The 20,165-nt window shown below is 40.1% G+C and overlaps 1 long non-coding RNA gene across 1 annotated transcript in view; it reads left to right on the forward strand.

Annotated features, from left to right (window-relative positions):
• The first annotated feature begins 370 nt into the window (after nucleotides 1-370).
• LOC113985766 overlaps nucleotides 371-20,165 on the forward strand; it is a 48,022-nt gene continuing 28,227 nt past the window's right edge. Inside the window, exons 1-7 of the long non-coding RNA XR_005564922.1 lie at nucleotides 371-644; nucleotides 2,053-2,150; nucleotides 4,287-4,535; nucleotides 8,247-8,382; nucleotides 9,843-9,948; nucleotides 15,443-15,615; nucleotides 16,998-19,966. This is a non-coding gene — a long non-coding RNA (uncharacterized LOC113985766). The remainder of the gene's footprint in view (nucleotides 645-2,052; nucleotides 2,151-4,286; nucleotides 4,536-8,246; nucleotides 8,383-9,842; nucleotides 9,949-15,442; nucleotides 15,616-16,997; nucleotides 19,967-20,165) is intronic.

Genomic DNA, 20,165 nt, shown 5'->3' on the forward strand with positions numbered 1-20,165 from the left:
ACTACCTTTTCAGCCTAATTCAGAGTGGGAGGCAAATGTATGTACCTGCTGGGAATTTAAAGAAGAATTATTCTTAATTCTGTGTGAAAGGGTAGTTTCAAGAAAACGTTTGCTCATTCCATTAAGTTACCATATTGTTCTTTTTCTGAGGATTCCATTAATCTGTATTTGTCATTTATACAGACAAGGAACAACTCTGAAAGTGAAGGCATTTATCTATTTATCTGTTGATGGAAAATCACCTAGCACAGTATTTCAGTTTGCCTCAATTTTTTTATTGAACTTGGAGATTTAGCTCAGACCCAGTTAATGAAACTACGAATATTGGAAAGCAGAGAGAGGGATATTGTTGCTGAAATGGTAAATTGTGGTTTAATTCAGTTTTAAGTTTCTATTTTTGTCATATTAGGTTAAATAAAGGGATTTAATGATGGGTATTCAATATTTTTTTCTTTTAGTAGCAGAGATGTGATCATCCCAGCCTGTTTAGCATTTGCCAGGTGGCACCTACAGTACATGCCCTTTAAGAGAACTTGTGCACGTGGTTTTCAACAGCATCCCTCTGGCACTTTGTGGTGATGTTCTCTTTTATACCAAATCCTAAAACTCAGTGACTGAAAAACAGATTTATGCATATTTTTCAGGTATCATAGAAAAGACTTGACTCTAGATTGGGGTTTTTTTGTGTGGCTTTTGGTTTCTTTTTTTTTCCCCTTTAGCTGACCTTTTGTTTTTGCCCGTGGAAAATCAATCTTATATAATGCATTGGGAAACTCTCTCTCTTAAGACTCCCTGCCTTTCACTTTGGGTTATCCTCTCAGCCAAATCCTGCAAGATTATAATTGATTTTAAAAGTCAGCAGCAAAAGTATTTGATCCTTAGGTGACAAACAGTCAAAGAGGAGCCCTCAGGATCAGTGTTAAACGTCAATGAAATGAGATTCATGCTAGGATAGGCAGGTTACAAAAATTTAAATCCTGCTGTAATAGTGACAGTAATAAATGGAAACTCAGCAAAATGAAGCTATTAGTCAACAGTGTGTAATGTCATAAACTTGAACAAATGATTACAGAGCAGCTCAGGCCTGAATTAAAACCAAACAAGCTGAAACAAGCAATATCATTGAGATGGATAAATAAATTTATTCGAGTGGATATAATGACACCTACATTAGAATAAAAGCCAAAGTTTTAGCTGATCTGTTTAAGCTAATTTGGACATCATCACTCAAAATGGGCAACAGCACCTGCATGCACTGCTACTAGAATCAGAATTTGGAATGCTGAACCCTGTCGTTGTTGGGTTTTTTTCTTCTGTGGTGCTTAGAGAATCTCTATAGAAAACTATAGAGAGCTTCATGATGTCCTCATGAAAACTATTGCAACTATTTAGCATGAAGAGCACCTAAAACAATACTGGTACACAGAATGGCAAGGCAACCTTAGCAAAGAGCGAGGTTGAATTAAATTGACCTGGCATTAAAGAGCACAAAGCAGCCTGAAGGCACTTGGCCGTAGGAAGGGTGTAGAGGATAAAACAACCAGAAAACTGCTTCCAGGGAGACAACCTTTCAGGGCACGTAATCTACATCCTGAGCCATAAGAAATACAAATAAGGAGAGAAAAAAACCAAATGGTTTCGGGGAAAAAAATAATAATTAAATGGTGTAGCGCACAGTGTTATGCTGCACTCTTACGTGCAGCTTGTTTTCAAACAATGCAAAACACTGTGTTGAGGGATCTTAACAATGACTATTGATACTCTAACAAGCTGCAATTTTTCTTGTAAGGTCAAGTGTTCCAAATTACACCTTTAACACCTTCAGCAAACGCAACAAAGAGTACTATCATGATTTTTCAGCAGCAAGAATGCTAAGTGAAAATACTGGAATAGTCCAACTATAATATACAAATAGAGTAAGAGATACTTGATGCTGAAATAACAAATTTTAAATTGTGCATAAAAATGAATTCCACCACTGAAGTCATGCAGAGTTTCGCTATTTTTGCATATATGTTAGCAGAAAATATACAATAATTTTCTTTCTTACAGGTTTAGAACAGCAGGTGACTTGTTAGCAGACCCAAGATGCTTCTGGAAGCAAAGCAGTGGTTCTGCGTGATTCATCAGACCTTTTGGATCACCATGTTGTAGGTTGAAAACATCTGTAAAAACAACCTGTGTTATTTCTTTGTGATCTGTGAGCCTCTGAAAATCTGGCTTCTTCAAAATGCTTATTTTTTAAGTGGAAAAATTGAGTTTTATTTCTCAGCCAAGACCTACTTAATTGGGATAGACCAGATTTCAGCTGATTTCGCTATTTTTTTTCCCTGGAAGTAGGAAACTGCATGCAGATCTTGCATATAGGTCCTCTTCTTTTAGCAAAGTCTCCAAAAATATAAATGCAGGTATAAAACTCAATCCAATGTGTTCAGGTGACAAGCAAAATAGAGGAGGAGTACCTGCGTAATACAGGAGTATAAAAACAAGTGTGAATTTAATTTGCATTCGAGGCTCAAATATTTAATCACCTCAGATGAAAAGTAGTGCACTCAATTTATTCCACTCGTGATTCACTCAATGGGTGTCTGTGAGGTACTTGATCTCCACCCTGGGTGTTGAAGGGCTCTGCCTTTATCCACAAAGCAGCATCAGTCCAATTCCAAGCCCTTCCTTAACAGTCCTTTTTCCAGTCTGAGAGAGCAGAGAATTGTCTTTGAGAAGTCAGTGGTCACAAGCATCCGTGGCTCCAAGCTCACATTATTCACATCAGTGGAAAGCCTTCTGCTATTGCTCAGAATGAGATGATTTTTAAATATTCTATCAGTGCTCTGAAACCTAGGCCTCCTCAGCCTTCTTCAAAGCCAGTGGAAGCTGGTTTTTTGACTTGAGGAAAGCTGGCTGGAATCAATGGCTTGAAGGTCTGTCTGCCCACACTCCTTTCCTTCCTTCCAGTCTGCATTCATGTGGTGGCTGTCCTATCTGTATCTCCAGGCAGCACAGGGAGGTAGGCACTCAACTCAGACACAAACACCAAGCCAAAATAAACTAAACAATTCCTATCCTCTTATCTAACATTTTCAAGCTTGTGAGATGTTTTAGAGGGCACCTTGGTGACTTTGAGCCAGCTGGTGCCCTTGTAGCACTCTGTCTTGGCCGTGTTTTCAGTCCTATTTCCAAGGGCTTTCTACTGTTTTTCCCCTGGTTGTATGAAAATCTGCTTGTTGCCTTGACAAATATTTGTTTCTGTGTAAGTAAACATCTGACATAAAATTGTCTCAGGATTCTATATGCAGATGACTGCTCTGCTACTGTTTACCAGAGTTCAAAACCTGGGCAAACAGCAATTTGTTTGGGCTGAGTAAGTAATACTTTATTTTACAGGGCACAAATAGCCATGTAATTATTTTGAATTAAGAAATTACCATATCATTTCAGGCTCATTACATGGGTATTTATTCTCAGCAGATTATATGCAGGCTGTTACAATAGTAACTAGTGTAACTTTTGTTTTGAAAGGGAAATAGGGTAGTAATGAAAGGAGGAACCTGCCTCTGGTGAGCTTGCAATCCTTAAAATGGCAGTGCCACCACGAAAGTGTGGAGCTCCATTTTCAACTGGAAAATAGTTGCTGTTGTTGCATAGTGTTTTAGTGAAGAAGCAACTAGCAGTAACGCACTCATTTATTTTTATTTACATATTTCTCACAAGGAAACCCAGGAGCTTTGGGAACCATAACTCAGGCAGAGGCTCTGAGAACAGCTTGCTGATTGCTGGCTCAGCTTGTTGTTCATTCCTACCTGGAAGTCAGGAATCTCAGCAGAGCCTCAAGGCTTGATTTCAGGGCTCAGGCTCTGAGCACCACTCCCTGAATTCCACAGATTGGTGTTTTTATGGAGTTAGTGCGAGCCACAAGATTTAGAATGATATGCATAGTTCCATCCATGGTTTTGATGTGAGGGATGGATTTTTTAATGGTAGTGGGCCAGGTGTGCAGCCCAGGCATCGCCACAGAGCTTTTCATGTGCCTGAGAAAGCAGCAGGAGGTGCTGGCAAAAATGACAGCTCTGGACATCCCATGTTGTCAAAGTACTGCAACAGAGCAGGTAAAAACATAGTCAAACTGGGTAATGATATGTATGACTTATGTATTCCTAGCAGAGAATAGGTAGTTGTAATTCCCTGAGGATCAGTCCTGGCATGGGTTAGGATATATCCATGTGTTTCAGCACCTCTAATAGAGCAGCAAGCTGGTTGTTAATGCAAATTCCCTTCTGTTTTCTCAGTGTCCGTCAAGCTTCTGTGCTGGACTGAACCGTGAGGGTCCTGCGTGTGTCCACCTTTCTGCCATGAGCCTCCCGCCTTACATTCATCCCAGGGAGCCTGACCATGGATAATGGGATCAACAACCTCTGAGGAACCTGAGCCAGTGGACATGGGAAGTCTTCAGGCCTCCATCACCTTCCAGCTTGTGCTATAGGACACTCACCTGGCCTGAGTCCTCCACTTCCCCAGTTCAGCTTCCTCTAACAAGAGTAAGATTGCTCTGGCTTTCCTTTCATGATTCTAAATGCTTATTTAATCTCTCTAATCTTCTTAGCACCAGCTGAAAAGACTAGCACACAAAAACGTGAAAAATATTTGTTGTGAGGTAGAAATTCACCTAGTCATAAAATAATTGCTTCTAAACTGTTAGTCATTCATGGCATGATTCTAATTGCATTATACTTAGGGGATCATAATGAAACAGACTTCCAAATTTACCCTGGAGCACTTCTTCTGCAGTATTGGATTGGAAAGCTGTAATTTGAATAAATGAAATGAGTAACCAAGGACAGAATTTCCCTCTCCCCAATATGTCTCATATAAAAAAAAAAAAAAAAGAAGGAAAAAAAGAAGAAAACTGTCTTGTTTAAGTAATTAGTGAGATCCTGACAAAATGCAGGAGGTGTGCAGTGGATATTTTGTCTCTCAGATGAAAACAAATTAAAAAAGACGATTTCTGTATAGACAAGCTAAGCTTGTTTTCGGGAGGGACAAATTCTTATTTTTGTATGATCAACTAAAGACAAAAGAGGCAGTGAGAGCAAAAATGTTCAAGAAAGCCTGACAATAACCTTGTTGTTAATTTTAGAAAGGGAGAGCCATAACATTGAGAAAGCCCTTAGGTGTGTCATACAGCTGTCAGACCTTGGGTCTGAGGCTGGAGGAGATAATGACTGTGTTTGCTGCTCAGTGCAAGAGAAACCAATAGAAGGGTTGAGGGATGGCAGTGTTTTGCTGTGATATGCAATAACAAGAAATTGCTAAATTCTACCTCAGCCCCTTCCCTGTTTTCTCCTCCACTCCCATGAGGTCACTCTGCCTGAGCTGCTTTCCTCAGCCACAGTTGCAGTTCCCTCAAATTCACACTTAGCTCCCTATCACAGAGTCAGGGCTTTGCTGCAAGTCACAACTCACTTCTTATTCCAATTCAGTGCACCTCCTTCTTTTGTCTTGTTCCTTTTAAAAACTGGCTTGATTTCAGTTAATTAATTCAGGTCAGTGCATTCCTTCCACAGATGGTTGGAACCAGACTCTTTTCCAAAGGCTTGGAGAGTGAGCATGTCCAGTGAGATTGGGCTGATGTTAAAAAGCAGAAGGTTGGCCAACTCACCTTAATGTGAGCTAATGAGGATAACACAACTACACATCTCAGACTGGTTTTTAGATAAAAGTCTTTTACTAACAGATCACCCCTATACATCTGAATATTGCCCTCGTGTTAGAAGATTTACCTCTGAAACAAAAGCTGCTTGTACATTTACCCCACCCTCACACTTACTGCTATATTTTCTTCCCTTTTCTAATTCCTCTTTTTCACCACTGGGAAGGAGAACCATTCTTTCTGTGTCCTTTTCTCGCCCCTGATAATTTACAGTGTTCTTAGAAAAGGTGCAGTGAAGATGAGCACTTTCAGAGTGACCCTTCACAGTATATATCAATAGATGGCAGTAGCTGAATCTCACTGGAAAGAACATACCTGTAAAAATGTCATAATTGGCTTTTTCTGTAAGACAAAAATGAATGCACACTTTATGGATTAAAAGAAATGCAAGTTATTTCATAAATCAGGGTCAAAGTACAATTTCCCTTTTTCATTCTCACAAGTTTTGGTAGCAAAAGTTGCTTTAAACAGCATCCAGTTTGCTGGAAGCCATAAATTGAAAGACTCCACAGGTTCAAAAACAGGATCAGAAACATGGATCTGTTCAAGTCCATGAATCTTTCCTTGGAACCGGGTTGGAGACTTGTTACTGATGACATGGCCATGACATTCACTTACAAAACAGACTGTCAATACCTGCACTATAATTTGGAGCCAGAAAGTCCTGCATCTCAGGTGGATGAGCTTGTTTTTGAAATTTCCCCAAATGTTTTCCTAATGCCAATCCAAATATTCTGTAGCACTCTTGTAAATACAATCTAATCTCATTATTTTGTAGTATCCTGTATGTGAACACATCTATTTTAATGTCTCCAGTTTACATGAAAGCAAAATTTCAAAGTACTCTGTAATCACCATTGTGATTACATGGTCCAAAAAGCTAGTCTGTTAATCAGTAACTCGAGTATCTGTAACACATTTTCAAGATGTTCATGTTTTTTATTTAATTTTCAAAAATTCGGAAGTCCCAGTCTCCTTCAGTGACAATTTATTCTTCTCCTTTCATGGCTCCTACTTATTTTCCTGTAGTACAAAATTTACAATTCGTTATTGTAATGCTGGAAAAGTTTTGACAAAATCAAAATCTGTTTTCACATATGTATTATACATCTTAAGTGAAAACTCATTTTGAAGCATCACATGGATTTTTAGATCACTTAGATTTTTCTCGTCAGAAGCAGAATGTCACCGAAATTAGCATAAGCCAGTAAATTAAAGCATATGGCTGCTGATGTATCAAAACTTCTTGATGGGAAAAACAGAGCCCTCTGGCAGAACATTTCTGAGCACTGTTATCATCTGAATTCCTGGATCTGTGGAAATATTTTGTGCTTATTTGCAAGCACAGTGGTTTTTTAAGTCTTGATCGTGATTATTAAAATTCTTTTGTTTATAATTCAAAGTTTTTTTGCTTCTCCCTTTCTGTAAGTGTTTAAGTGATGCTCCAGTAAGAAACATTCCGAACAGATATATTTTTGTGACATTTATTCTGTGAGCAGTTGGGGGAAATGCACTGCCTGATAATTGGCAAACCAATATTTTCAGATTTCTAGTTGAGTTCAGAGGATAGTAAAATGCTGGAAGCTTATGCTCAGTATTATCTAAGTTCTGTGAGCCTTGCATTAGCAAAACCATGTTGCAGTCTGAAAGAACCAATTTTTTTCATGATATGTAAAGTACGTTTTCTCTGGATAGAAAATGTGTGAGGGTAATTATTTTTGTGTGCTGTTATGAAACTGCTTACTTGTTGCTGTATTGGTTTAAAATGGTAACTTGATAATGATTAATAATTATTATTTCAGGCTTTGACCAGGTGTTCTTGTCCACTCCAGTCTCCAGGTCAGCCAGAATGCACCTGTATTGCATATATATCTACTTATACAATGATTTTTGCACTTCTCATTTTACTCCCTCTTTCTTTTACAAGCTAAAGCTACTAAGATAGATGGCTTCATGCTTCTGCATGCAAGCTAAATAGATGTAATTTTAATCCAAATGTGAATTTTACTTGCATATCTACAAGATGATACGGTACATTCAGTTTGAGCGAGATGCATTTTTGATGATGAAAAAGAATTTAAAATGGGAGAAGAATGTTACCCATCATTTTCCCCAAATCATGACACATGATTTCACTCAGACATCTGTCAGCCACACAGTAGTTCATTTTCCTGAATCAAACCTTAGAGAAGCTAAGGAACAATAACGTTGCTCAAAGAAAATTGAGCACCCGCTGGGCAAATGATATTATTGTTTTCAGCTGCGTGGAAGTCTAAATTCTCAACTGTTTTGACTGGCAGAGTCAACTGTTTGCAGAGGTGTGTCCCGGTGCCCCTTCCTCGCTCTCACAGTGGCACGGGCCGCAGTTTGTGTTCCCAGATAAAAGCCACGTTTGAAGTGACACCTGTGCTTTTCTCAGTTCTTTGAAAGTCCAAAGCTCAGATATGATCTTTCCTGAAATCACATTCGACCTGTACTGAAGTCTAAGGGAGGAAATGAAGAGATTTAGCTTAATAAGATTCATCTTTATCTGCTTGAGGTATCTGTCTGGAGCAGAGCCCGGGCCTGTGAGCTGCACCCGTTTCTCAGAGCAATGTGGAGTCACTCGATGCAAGTGACTCAGAGATCTGCTGTGAAGAATTAAGCAGGATTTTTTTTTCCCACAGACATTCCATGTAAGTAACAAAATCTATCCTTACTTAATATAAAGAGAAAAAATCCCCAAGCTGCTAGAGGAGAAGGTGGATTTCCAGGGATTAAAAAAAACCCAAACACACTTCATAATGGTGCTGAGCTTTAAAGAAAATTGCCTGATCCTTTTTTCTAAGATAACTGTTCTTTCAGTCATGGGGTTTGAGAAACCTTTTACTACAGTAAGAAATTCTCGTCCATATTTGGGACCATTCTCAAAAACGCATATTACATTATTCTAGTCTAAATTTTTTTGTTATTGCCAGTAAAAATAGGATTTCCTTATCATCAAGTGAATAATATTAACTGTACTGGCTAAGACTGTGGGGTGTAATGCTACATGCAGGAGTTTAAAAATGAAAACTGTCATTTAATTCCAAAATGCATGTTATTTCACATCATCAGGACTAAAAAAAGATTGCTTCTTTAAATGTAAATGCAAGTGTATGTAGTTCAAGGATCAAGGTGGTGCTGTAAGAGACACAGACACAATAATGTACATTTTATAAAAGTTTAAAGTTTTAACTGAAAAAAAACCAAAACCCAAACCCAAAATAAATGTCAATCTGTTTCTCTCTGTTCGTTGGTCACTTCACCCCTAGAAAATTAAATAGAGAAAAAAAAGGGGATAAACTTATAATACAGTGAGTTATCTTTACTTCACATCATCTATTTCCAATCTTGCTGTTCTTTTAGCTGTGGAGCTACAGATGGTGGTTTCACTGTGGAGTTCCCGAAAGCACCATGTAGATTCAAGCACCAGACCATCAGAATCCCAGCTGCTAGCTAACAACCCAGTCTTGATTTAATCTCATTTTTCCTGTTTCTAATTATTTTTCCTTCCACTAGAGTGGAAACAAGTTTAAAAGAAGAAATAAAAAAAAAGTATAAAAATATAGAAGAAACATAGATATTACTACCAACATTTTTTTATTCTCCTTGGCCTCCTACTCTGCTTGAGATTCACAGCTTCTATTTTGTGAGGATTATTGGGATGATGAATAAATGCTGTGAAGTTTATTTCACAGTCTTCAAGTCTGCTCTCGGAGTCATTTGGATTTGCAAACTTTCACAGTGCTTTGGCAGCGCTCCTTGATGTTTTTCTCCAAGACAGATACCCTTCCACAGCAGCATTATTTCAGTCTTTCCTTACACTCACGAGTGGTTACTAGGACAAAAACCTTAATAAGATCTATTGAGTTTGTCCTTATCCACTCGGTGCATTACTGGACTCATGAGAACTTTCTAGGTTCCAAACAGAGGATGAAAACCAGCCATTCTTGTACTCTCATCTCTGTCAAACAACTTGACCTAATTTCTGATGACTCTACTAAGATTTTGAAGCAACCTGCTCCTACTAGAAACCTCCATAGAGTAAATGCAATCTGAATTAAAAAGCTCAGAATAAATACACCAGGATCCTTCTTTCTTTCTCAAAACGCAGGTCATCCCTGGGAATTCTGCCTGATCTCTCTGGATAGTTCTGCACCAGACAGATCCAGAGGGCCCCTGAATCCAGAGATCCCAGGTGCAACCAGCTCTTTGTTAAGGTGAGATCTCCTTTCCTCTTGCTTCCCAGTTGTCCTTGGATGGGTGTCAACAAATCAAAGTATGCTTCAAGCATTTTCCTGATGTGGGGACAGGATCCTGGAGCATGCAGTGGGGGTTCTGCCAGTGAAATGCTGACTTCTCTCTTATCTTTCCTAGCATAAATTAGACCACTGGCTCAAAGATGACTTCTAGCAGTGCTTTAAACAATTTTAGCCAGACAGGTGATGTGAATATGTATTATTTACTGATGTTTTTTCCAGCTCAGTTTTTTGACCTCTCCCCAGATTGACCCGCTGTCACGCTTAATAACATCAGTATGCTTATTTTGCCTTCTGAAAATACATTTTGTTTATAATACAGATTCACAGAGATCCTGTGTTAGTACTGAGGGAGTTTTGCTATAGTGCTGGTTGTGTGCTGGGGTACCCAGAGGCTGTGGAAGCAGTCTAACATTATTGTTTCAATCCAAACAAATATGGTAAAGACATAAAGAAACCTTAAAAACACATTCATGTACATACTTTCTGCTAGAGACTTGAAACGGCAGCAAATCTAAAAAAAAATGTATCAAATGATGATTTTCTATTGTGATTAGTTGAAATATCAAAAGAAACCTGTGGCTTTTCAGCCTTTAATTAAACCATAGGTGCTTCTTTGTTTCTCCTTCCTACGTATGTTTTGCTTTTAACAAGGGTGGAAAGCCTAAAATGGTTCAGGGCTGTGCTTTGCCTCAGAAATGGCTCCGACCTGGCACTCTGAGGATGATGGCAAGCCTGTGGTTTGCTGTGAATTAGCTCAGTGCACTTGCTGGGACTGGGAATCATGTACTGTAACTAAGGCGATAGACCATTCCCGGGATTCATTCTGTGAGGTTCAGGGAGCCTCCTGCAAAGTGCTTGCTTTTAGTGCCTTTTGGAGAACTTCAAAGAACACCAGGTTTTGGGGGGGGGGAAATTTAGCAAAAGTACCCAACTCCTAATGCAAATGCATTGTTTCCTGTCAGCTTTGCTAAGTAGGGGCAGTGTGGTACAGCTCATTGCTGAAGAGGAAAACTCAGTTTTCCAGCAATACCCCTTGTATTTTTTTTCAGGCAGGGAAAGGATCTGTTTTCTGTTTCAGGTTTTAAAATATGATATGTAAGAAGGACTGCATTTCTTTTCTCAGGCTGCAAGAGTAAATACTATATATTACACCTAACTATTTATGCAGAGTCTAATGAATTTGCTGGATTCACCGGTATATTAAAAATGTAAAAATATTTATTTCTGAGATTTATTTAAAAAAATAATAAAAAAAATAGTTTAAAAAAGCATTCTGGAAGAGTTTTTGAGGCATGAGTTTTCTCCCTTGCGTTTCAGGTAGGGATGCTTCCTGGAGCTGTGAGCATAAGCTTGGCTCATCCCTTAACATCCATACTTGGATGGTAGCCCATATGGAGAAGAGTTTAGCTATCTGTGCTGCACAGTCCTTCACACAAGGAGGCTTTTCTGAGGGATTTGAGAGGGTAGTGAAGTGGGCAACACCAGTAGAAGAGTTTGGCAGGCTGAGGAGAAACATCCCAGCTGGGAGGCTGTAAGCACAAATAGCTGATCTCTCAGCTTTTCTTTTTACCTCTGCTTCTAAAGAGCAGCACGTGGTGTCTTAGGAAGCTTGAAGTGCACACCACTCTGCTGGACTCTGTAGTGTTTTTCATCCATCTTCAGGAAAACAAGAGCCAAGTGCCAGAGTGTTTTTGGGAGGCATCGCAGGATCCAAAGTTCGGGTTGCAGGTGAACAAACCACACTCTCCAAACGTGTGATTAGCCCTCATTCCATTCACTCTCAAGTGGAACCTTCCAAGACGTACAGCTGGTTTGTCCTTTGTTTTGTTTATTTTTTTCCCTCTCAGTTACAAACTCATGTAAAAGCTCAGGCTAATCTAGAGTGTAGCATGATTGAGGATTTTGCTTATTCATAACAATTTAGTAAGCTGTGCAAAGATAGTGCTATTTTAAAAGTTTTTAGATTGTATCTCTCCCTAAAGAGTAGAAAATGCAAATGGCTTAATACAATCAGCTGTATCTGCTTAGACTTGCTAAATCATGAGGAGTCATGGTGCAAAACAACACAGCTCTCTTCCAGGCAACATTCTAAATTTATGGTACAATGATGCCAGATGACAATGGAATTGCGAAGGAAGTGCTTAGTACCTCAAAAATTAATACCTAGCGAGTCCATTTTTTTATGGTGATGATTATAAGTATTCACTCTGTGTTTGAAAATAATCCTCTCAGAACAGCAGTTTACTAAATGTACTGGAGATTATTGAACAAAGTACAAGTTGAGGTCACGTTTGGGTTTTCATTGGGCAAATAACTATCATTTTCTTCTCACTCAAAAACAAAATTGCAATGTTGCAGGAGGCACTCAGGTTTGGTGGATACAAATGGGAAGTTGATACCTGTGCTCTGAGCAATTCAGAGCTACGCGGAGGAAAACAAGCACATCATACTTCTTAGTTATGAGAATAAGTGTATTATTTGACTTCAGGAGCTGTTACTTGAATGTGAAAACACTGACCAAACACACTAAGAGGTGGCAATGCTACTGAGTCCCATGCAGGGATGGACACCTGCCTTAGTGTAAATACTCACAGAGGTACAGAGATGATAAATAGGAGGGAGGGAGGAAGGAATTCAGCCTCTCCCAAACCTTTCCATTGTTCACTTCAAATAGAAGTTTCACAACCTCTGCTTTATGATCCATTTGTTATATTATGTACCTATTTTATTTGGAGTAACAAATCAGTTATAAACATTTATTTTTAGCAATGAATCACACTTCTGGGCACACTTAAGCAGAGCTCATGTATGGTCTGTCCGGTACTCTGCGTGCAGCTCTTTGCATCAGATGAAAAATGCACAACTTAATCAATTGTAACTGTAGCTATATACCAGGAGGGCTGTTTGATCTTAAATCTGAAGAAATCATCATGATTTTGTTTATTATTTCCAATTTCACAGTCTCACACAAAATGCAAGAGTTTATTTTAGCAGCAATCATAAAATTGAATAATTTGTTTCTAGACATACTCTTTGCTAATTCATGATGCAGTAAATTTTTTTTCAGTCAGTTTTGTGTCTTTTGCCACAGCTTCTCATATTTACATACAGACCCAGAGAAGCAACTATTAGAACTGGAAAAACGGTGGCAGAATCGTGGATGGCATATAGTGTACTTTGACTAATTAGGACGAAGTGCAATTTATTCCAAGTGCAAGGGAAGGATAAAGAGGGTCACTAACTGCATTGGTGTTAAACTGTGAATTTCACTCCTCACTTTTCGCCCCTCTGAAGTGGAATTTCTCCTGCCTGTGTTACTCGGGAGGTGATGTCAATGCAGTGTAGGACATTAACAAGACCAACCCTCTTAGCTTTGAGGTTTGACTTTTCCCCCCCTCCCCCAGCCTCCTCTTAATGATGTGACAGTTTGTTGCTGCAGGAGAGAGACAGAGCCGCATCTCTACTAAGTAAAGGTCAGACGCCCAGGGCTGCACAGGCTGCTGTGCTGATCAGAGCCGGGGAGAAAAGAGAGGAGTGATGGCTTCTCAGTGTTAAGAGTGGCCTCACAGAAGAAATGTATTTGAAATAACAATGGTTTGAAGCAGCATGTCACTAACCTCCAGTTCTGGATATTAAAAAAAAAAAAAAATCCCAAGCCCTTGAATATTTAATGATAGCTGAACAAACTTGGAGTGACCCAAGGAAGATGGAAAGTCACAGAAGTTAATGCTCCCAAAATACAGCAGAGCTCAGTAGTCCTTTAAAGCCATTAAAGAGCTTTTACCATCTGTTAAGTAATTACCTATCATCATTAGTTATTAGAAGCAGGAAATGATGTAAAGGGCACCAACACAGCAGAAAAAGAACAGCCAGATTCTTGTGGGTTTCTTGAATGAGGTCATTAAAACATGGTTATTAATACTGAAATAAAAATGAAAAACATTTATAGGCAATGTTGTAGCTGCTCTGTTTCAAAAAAGAAAGCACTGCATTTTTCCTGACAGTAAATATTTAGCTCAAGTCTTGCACTTGTTACTAGCATGAGATAAAATCTCCAAAAAACAACATAAGATGATGAAGATTTAAGGTTTCTGAATTCAATGCATTATAGCTCAGCTAAAACCAATTACGGAAAACTCAATTTGAGGATCATGACTTGGAACAGATTAAAACCAAGTAACCAAAAACCCCCAAAGCTGTGTGTGCTTTTAAGCTGCATGATTCTACATGCAAACATATGCGCACATTCTGACTTGTACACCAATATGGGCTTTGATTTCCCTAATTCTAATTTCTTTTTTTCACCCTTCTTAGTTAAAGTAGGTTCCCGAAAATGTATGTCTTTCTAGGCATTAGCTGCATATCTTTAAGCATTCTGCAAGAATTGAAGAATTGAAGAATTGAAGGACTCAGGTTGCACTGGGATCCTTGGGTATAGGTTTTGCAATTTTTTAGTTTTATTTCCTTCAGCAAGCTGATATATCTCACTGCAAGTTCATAATACACATTAGAGTTATACAAATGCATAAAAGCCCTGTTCTGGATGTGCTCTCAGTTGTTTTTCATGGAGTAGTTCAATTCTAAAAATGATGTGGTTTTCTTGTAAAGGAGGATAATTCTGTGTCAGTCAAGAAAACTCAGAAGGGTGAAGGTTGTTTTTGATGTATTTAAATTTGAATTTTGATAGCTGTACCTATTTCTTCTCAGGTTCTCTGCTGGAAAAGTCCTTGCAGACACATTATTTGGCCTCCTATAAAACTAAAAATGGTTTCAATGAGTGAAGTTGTTCCGGAGGCAGCTTGTGAGGGCTGAGTTTGCCTATACTGCAACAGAGTGAATGTTGAGAAAATACCTCTTCCTTGGCAAAATTGCTTGGCTGTTTGTGAAAAACCTAAAAAGCCCATAAGTGGCAAAGGATGAGCTGTGCCTGTGTCAAGGCACACAAAGGGCCTGTCCTGAACGTGTGCTTTGAGACCTCAGTGCTGAGAAACTGCCAGCAAATAGTGCCCAAGTGAGCGGCCTACCCTGGTCGGGTTAGTTGCACAAAAAGAATAGAAATAAAAGAAACTGTTGAACCATCTAGAAATCAAAGAGAAAGTCATGCCCAGGCTAACTGTGGTTTATGGCTGCAATAACAAGACAACTGTGTGAGAAATGGGCAAATATCATACATTAAAAAATGGGGAGTTTGGGAATTGCTATGGTGGATGATCAAGAAAGAAGTACAGTAAACATCAAAAAAGGGGAATTAGGACAGCAAAACCAGGGCCACTGGGGTAAGAGAACACAGGGTAAACTATGTAATGGGGAGACAAGGGATGAACATGGGAAGGGGAAAAGGTAATAAAAGGAGTAAAAACTGGTGCTGCTCCAGGGCTCCTTTCAACAGCCCCATGCCTGATCAATGCACTCGTTCCCACCATAAGCCTGTCTGACTTTCTCTCCCATCCAGAAGGGGGATGGTGCATCTTCCCTGGCCTTGTGGGATCCCCATGAGCTCATCCCAGCATCGAGCATGGATGGGAGCAACTCAGGGAACACAGCATCACCTTCCCTTCACGACCCTCTGCATGAGGCTGCTGGATCTGTGGCTGCAGACATTGAAGGACTGCAATGTCTCTGTGTGTATGTATGGCCTTCTTTCTTTCTAGGGCTCTATTGCAAAATCTACTGAATAATATTGAATTACTTTGCTTCTTGGAGTAATTTTTCCCTGTGCAATTTCTTTTTAATATGTGCAGTATGCCATATATAAAATGCACCACATATTTTAAAAAAAAACAAACACAATTTTATTTTGATTTTGGCAGCTGAAAGTCTAAACATTTAGGTAAAGAACAGAGGCATTAGGTTTGTGCTGCCAAAATCTTACTCATAAGGTACCTTATCCCATTATTTTTTCCATCTGTTTTGTCTCTTAGAGATTATTGCAGCAGCTTAAGAGTTTGATTTGTTTCCACCAAGGCATAGGAAGAGAATCTGTGAAGAGTCAGAACTGCTTAAAACCACAGTCTTAACTGCTGAAATATTCTGTTTATGAAAATACTTTCTGAATTTATGTTCAAAATCCTCTGCCTGATTTGCTGAATGAGGAGGAAGAGAGAGCAGGGGATTTTTCTCTGTCAGGTCTCCGCAAGCACGGCTGTGTTGAATATTTAAATACAGCATTTGCTGTCGGTGCATATTGTTATACACTTTTTTTGGGGGAACAACAATCTCTGGAAGATTACGTTTGCCTTTTCATTAGAGTAAAAACAAAAATATCAGACAAGCACTGAGTTATATTTTAATGTAAGTTGACGTTATGTTCTGTTTTAATCAAAAATTGTTTGGGAGTATCTCTCCCCTTTGTTGCTTCAAACCCAAGCAGCAGTTTTGGTAGGGACAGTGTGTTGTCTGGTTGATGGTGGTGGTAAAGAAACTTGGAACAAAGACAATATTTGCAAAAGTGAGTACCATTTAATCTGTATTCAGACACCTGACTAAGAGCTGGACTGCACAGTCCTTGAGTACCCAAGGCCCTTCTGCAGAAGCAACTTCATTCTGCCGAATTGTTCTGTCTATGTGGACAGCTTCATCTGCTCTCAAACTCCCCCTGCACCTGAAACATGTCTCCAGTCCATAAATAACAGTGTCTTGCTGGCACTGAGCCTCGGTCCTGGCAGCTGATTTATGGACCTTCAGGAAGAGCGGGCCAGCCCTTGAGGCCAGAGACTCACCCCTCCATATTTTAACATCCAGGAGGATGTAAGGGTGGCAAAGCTGAAACACTGACCTTCTCATGCATTGCAATATACCATATATCAGGTAGTGCAATCGTTGGGTTAATGCTGGAAAAGCAGCTACCAGTAGAAGGTTTACTGTGAAATAAGCAGAAGTTTAGCATGCCTGAAAATGGAAAGGGAGCTCAAGAACTGTGTCACAGCCTTTGTTCACTGTGATCTGAAAAATTGTGTAAAAATAATTTTGGTTTGGGTTTTTGTTTGGCTTTTTTTATTTCTCCCTAGAAAAATGGAGACAGGTTACCTGAGCAATGGTTGAGGAGAGGACTGCAACCAGGGCATCTCAATGGCATTTGAAGGTAACAAAATGTCTGTGGGGTGAGTAAATCTGTGTATTGGTACCAGCACCAAGTCCCTTGATGCATTCTCAGTAAGTTAGAAGTTGCAGCATGTCGAAAGCTGTGACAAAGAAGGTGTGACAGTTGAAAAGAAAATATCAAAAATAAAGTAAAATAAATCTTTGAACAAGCTGAACTCTAAATAATTAAAACTCGCAAAAAGTGTAAGAAGTGAAGCAGAAATAATTGTTGGTGCTAATATTTAAAAGCTATGAAATGCCTGCATGTGCCCAGGCATCATTTTCTTTTCTAAGATGTCAGATTTTACATGACAGAAAGTTATCACCCCCAGACTGGTATTTTTGGAACTGCTCAGTGTCTAGTCAGTTAGTGAGAGTAGTTAACAATTGCAAGCCTCATGCCTGGAAATAAAATCAACGTGAGTGTTCCTGCTGTTGGCTGAGTTGGGCTGGGGGTGGGCAAGTTGGTGGTGGACAGTGATGGGACCTTCAGTGCCCAGCAGATGCCCACTTTACCCACTGCAATATGCTTTTAATCATAGCTTGCTTTCTATCCCTACTAGCAAGGATTTGGGTGGGTCAGCTGGAACACAGAAACCCAAACAGTAAGTGGTACCCTGGATCTTAACCTAGAGGCATAACAGCCATTTCACTCTATAAATCTATAAATATTGCTACAAGCCTTTTGTTGTAACGTTGCTGGAAGAGCTTTTATTTTCATATTGCAAAAATAGGAAGAAAGCGTTGGGTTAAGACGATGCTGTAGCCAGCAGGAACAAGGGAGAGTAGCGGCGCTCTGTGACAGCAGAAATAAAAGCACAAGCAGGGAACCACACTGCAAACCATACCCACCAGGAACTACTAAAAATCAGGAGCTGCCCCATGCAGGCTGGAGAGCTGCCACCCGTGGAGAGAGAGAACCCTGGAGCTGCACAGGGCACAGCTGTGGAGGGCAAGCTGGGGAGTCACGCTGTGCTTGTGAGGGAAGGAGAGCTGGGGGAGCAGGGGATGAAGTTTCTAAGCATTGCAATTTTGCTGTGATTTGTTCAGGATGGGCTGCTCACCCGTGAAGCAGGAGATAGCTGCTTTTTTCCTGCTTTTTATTTCTTTTCTTACTTTTTTGTTTTTCTTCTCTATTGCTGCAGAGCTTTTGTCAGGTCGGTGAGTTGAAACATCCTCCAGCAGGGTCAGACAGGAGGTACAGACAGCCCAAAAAGGGCTTTTCAGAGAGGGACATGGGAGAGGCACAAAGAGGGAACAGGGAATGGGAGAAGCTGCGAATCTGGTGTGTCCCAGCTTGAGCCCCTTCCTCCTGAGCCTGGTGCTGCAGAGGCTGTGTGGGTGGTCCTGGAGCTGAGGCCTCCAGGTCCTGCTGTGGGTGTCGATGGCCTCAAAGCTGTCAAAGTTGTGAGCACGGCAGGTCCACTTGGCATCCACAGCTCCCATCCCAAATAGGTGTGCTTGAACACTTTCCAACCACTGTTAAGAGAGGGCCAGTGGAGACAGACTGTGCAGTATCTACCATGATTGCAGTGACTGCTCTGGTAGCTGTGTGTTCCTCTGCTTGTTAATCCCCACTGTCCTCACTGTTGATTTAAATACCTTTATGTGGCATTTGCAGACTAATGGAGCACGGGGACCCAGAAGGAGCCTCTGAAAGGTTGTCTGATATGATCCACATAAATCAGAGCCCATTCATCCTTGCACATGATCCCCTGCCTGCGTAGACGTGGCTTCTGCAGCAAAAAATAGAGATAAGTAGCAAAAGCTGCTCAAGGAGAAGCCTCATTGTACGTGTTATGACAGTCGGGAGAGGGATTAATCCTGGCAGTGTTTCCTTGTATTTGTTAAGGTGGATGATACACAGTGACAATGGCAGCTGCTCCTTTCCACAGCGCTGCTGAGGAAACCTTACCTGCATGTTCCTTCAGAGGTGCATAAAGCATCATTCCTAGCTCACAGGGGTGATCAAGCCCACAGCTGACAAACACTCCTGTGGCACCACACATAAACATAGCACCTTATTAGCTCACATTTTGAAGACTCTTCTCTGGAGGAATGTAAAGGCTGTGAGTGTCATGGTCTGAGAGCAGCACAGGCACATCCCCTTCCATGTTCATGGATCAACAGCCTTTCCTGGAGTACGTAGCTAAGCCCTTTCTCTATACTTTTGTTTTCATAATCTGCAGAGAAAGAGCAAGGCTTTTTTCCTGCCTCACTGAGTGTGTTGGTTTAGTGCCTGTGTGTAGTTTAGCTAAGGCAAAAGAGAGTTGGTACCACTCAGAACAGCACTCTAATGTTGGGCTACTTGAGGAAAAAGTGTTTCTCAATCACTCCTTTTGAACCCACTGCATTTAACATAGAAGTGCTAAACATGAGTGGAATGAGTGGAAAGGAATAAAGAGCTTTGATTTCTCAATGCTGGTGATGAATGGTGGTGGTGATGGGAACTCTGGGATAATTGTATCTATGCTGGGGATTTTTTTTTCCTTCCTTTTTTTTTTCCCTTTCTTTCTTTCATCCCATAATTGAACAAGCTGCTAAAAGAACCTTAGGATTAAATATTGAACAAGATGATTCCTGAGTAACTGTTGCAGCTAATGCACCAGAGAGTTGTCCAAGTTTTTGCTACACTTGTGTGGTTTAGGGATAGGGATTTGACCCTCCTGCCTGTAAACACACAGCTATGAGGAACAGCTGGAAGGATGGAGAGGCACTTTACCTGCACATCAAGCTGGTAACCCTTTCTGGATTGCACAGATGCCCCTGGGAGGAGCGTGTGAAGCTGTTTAGTTCTCCCTGCAGAGGGGATTCCCCAGGAACAGACAGTCCTACAGCATTCACTACCTGAAGCTGACTTACCATCAACAAAAGCTAAGAGAGGAAAAGAAACACAGTAAGTGATCTAAAGAGACAACCATGCTGTGATGGAAAAAGCCTTTAAAAGTAATTACATAAAAAGCATGAGCTTCTATGCAGAGTTAGGGTCCCTGAATGGAGTAATTAAAAAGGAGCATGCATTTTCTGTTAGAAATCTATCAGAAGTAAAACCAAAATGTAATCAGATTCAGCTTCTAGATGGAAACTTTCTTCAC

The sequence above is a fragment of the Pipra filicauda genome, unplaced genomic scaffold, assembly GCF_003945595.2.
Source record: "Pipra filicauda isolate LSUMZ 115617 unplaced genomic scaffold, ASM394559v2 scaffold389_size666192_pilon, whole genome shotgun sequence".
In the NCBI taxonomy this organism is placed as follows: domain Eukaryota; kingdom Metazoa; phylum Chordata; class Aves; order Passeriformes; family Pipridae; genus Pipra; species Pipra filicauda.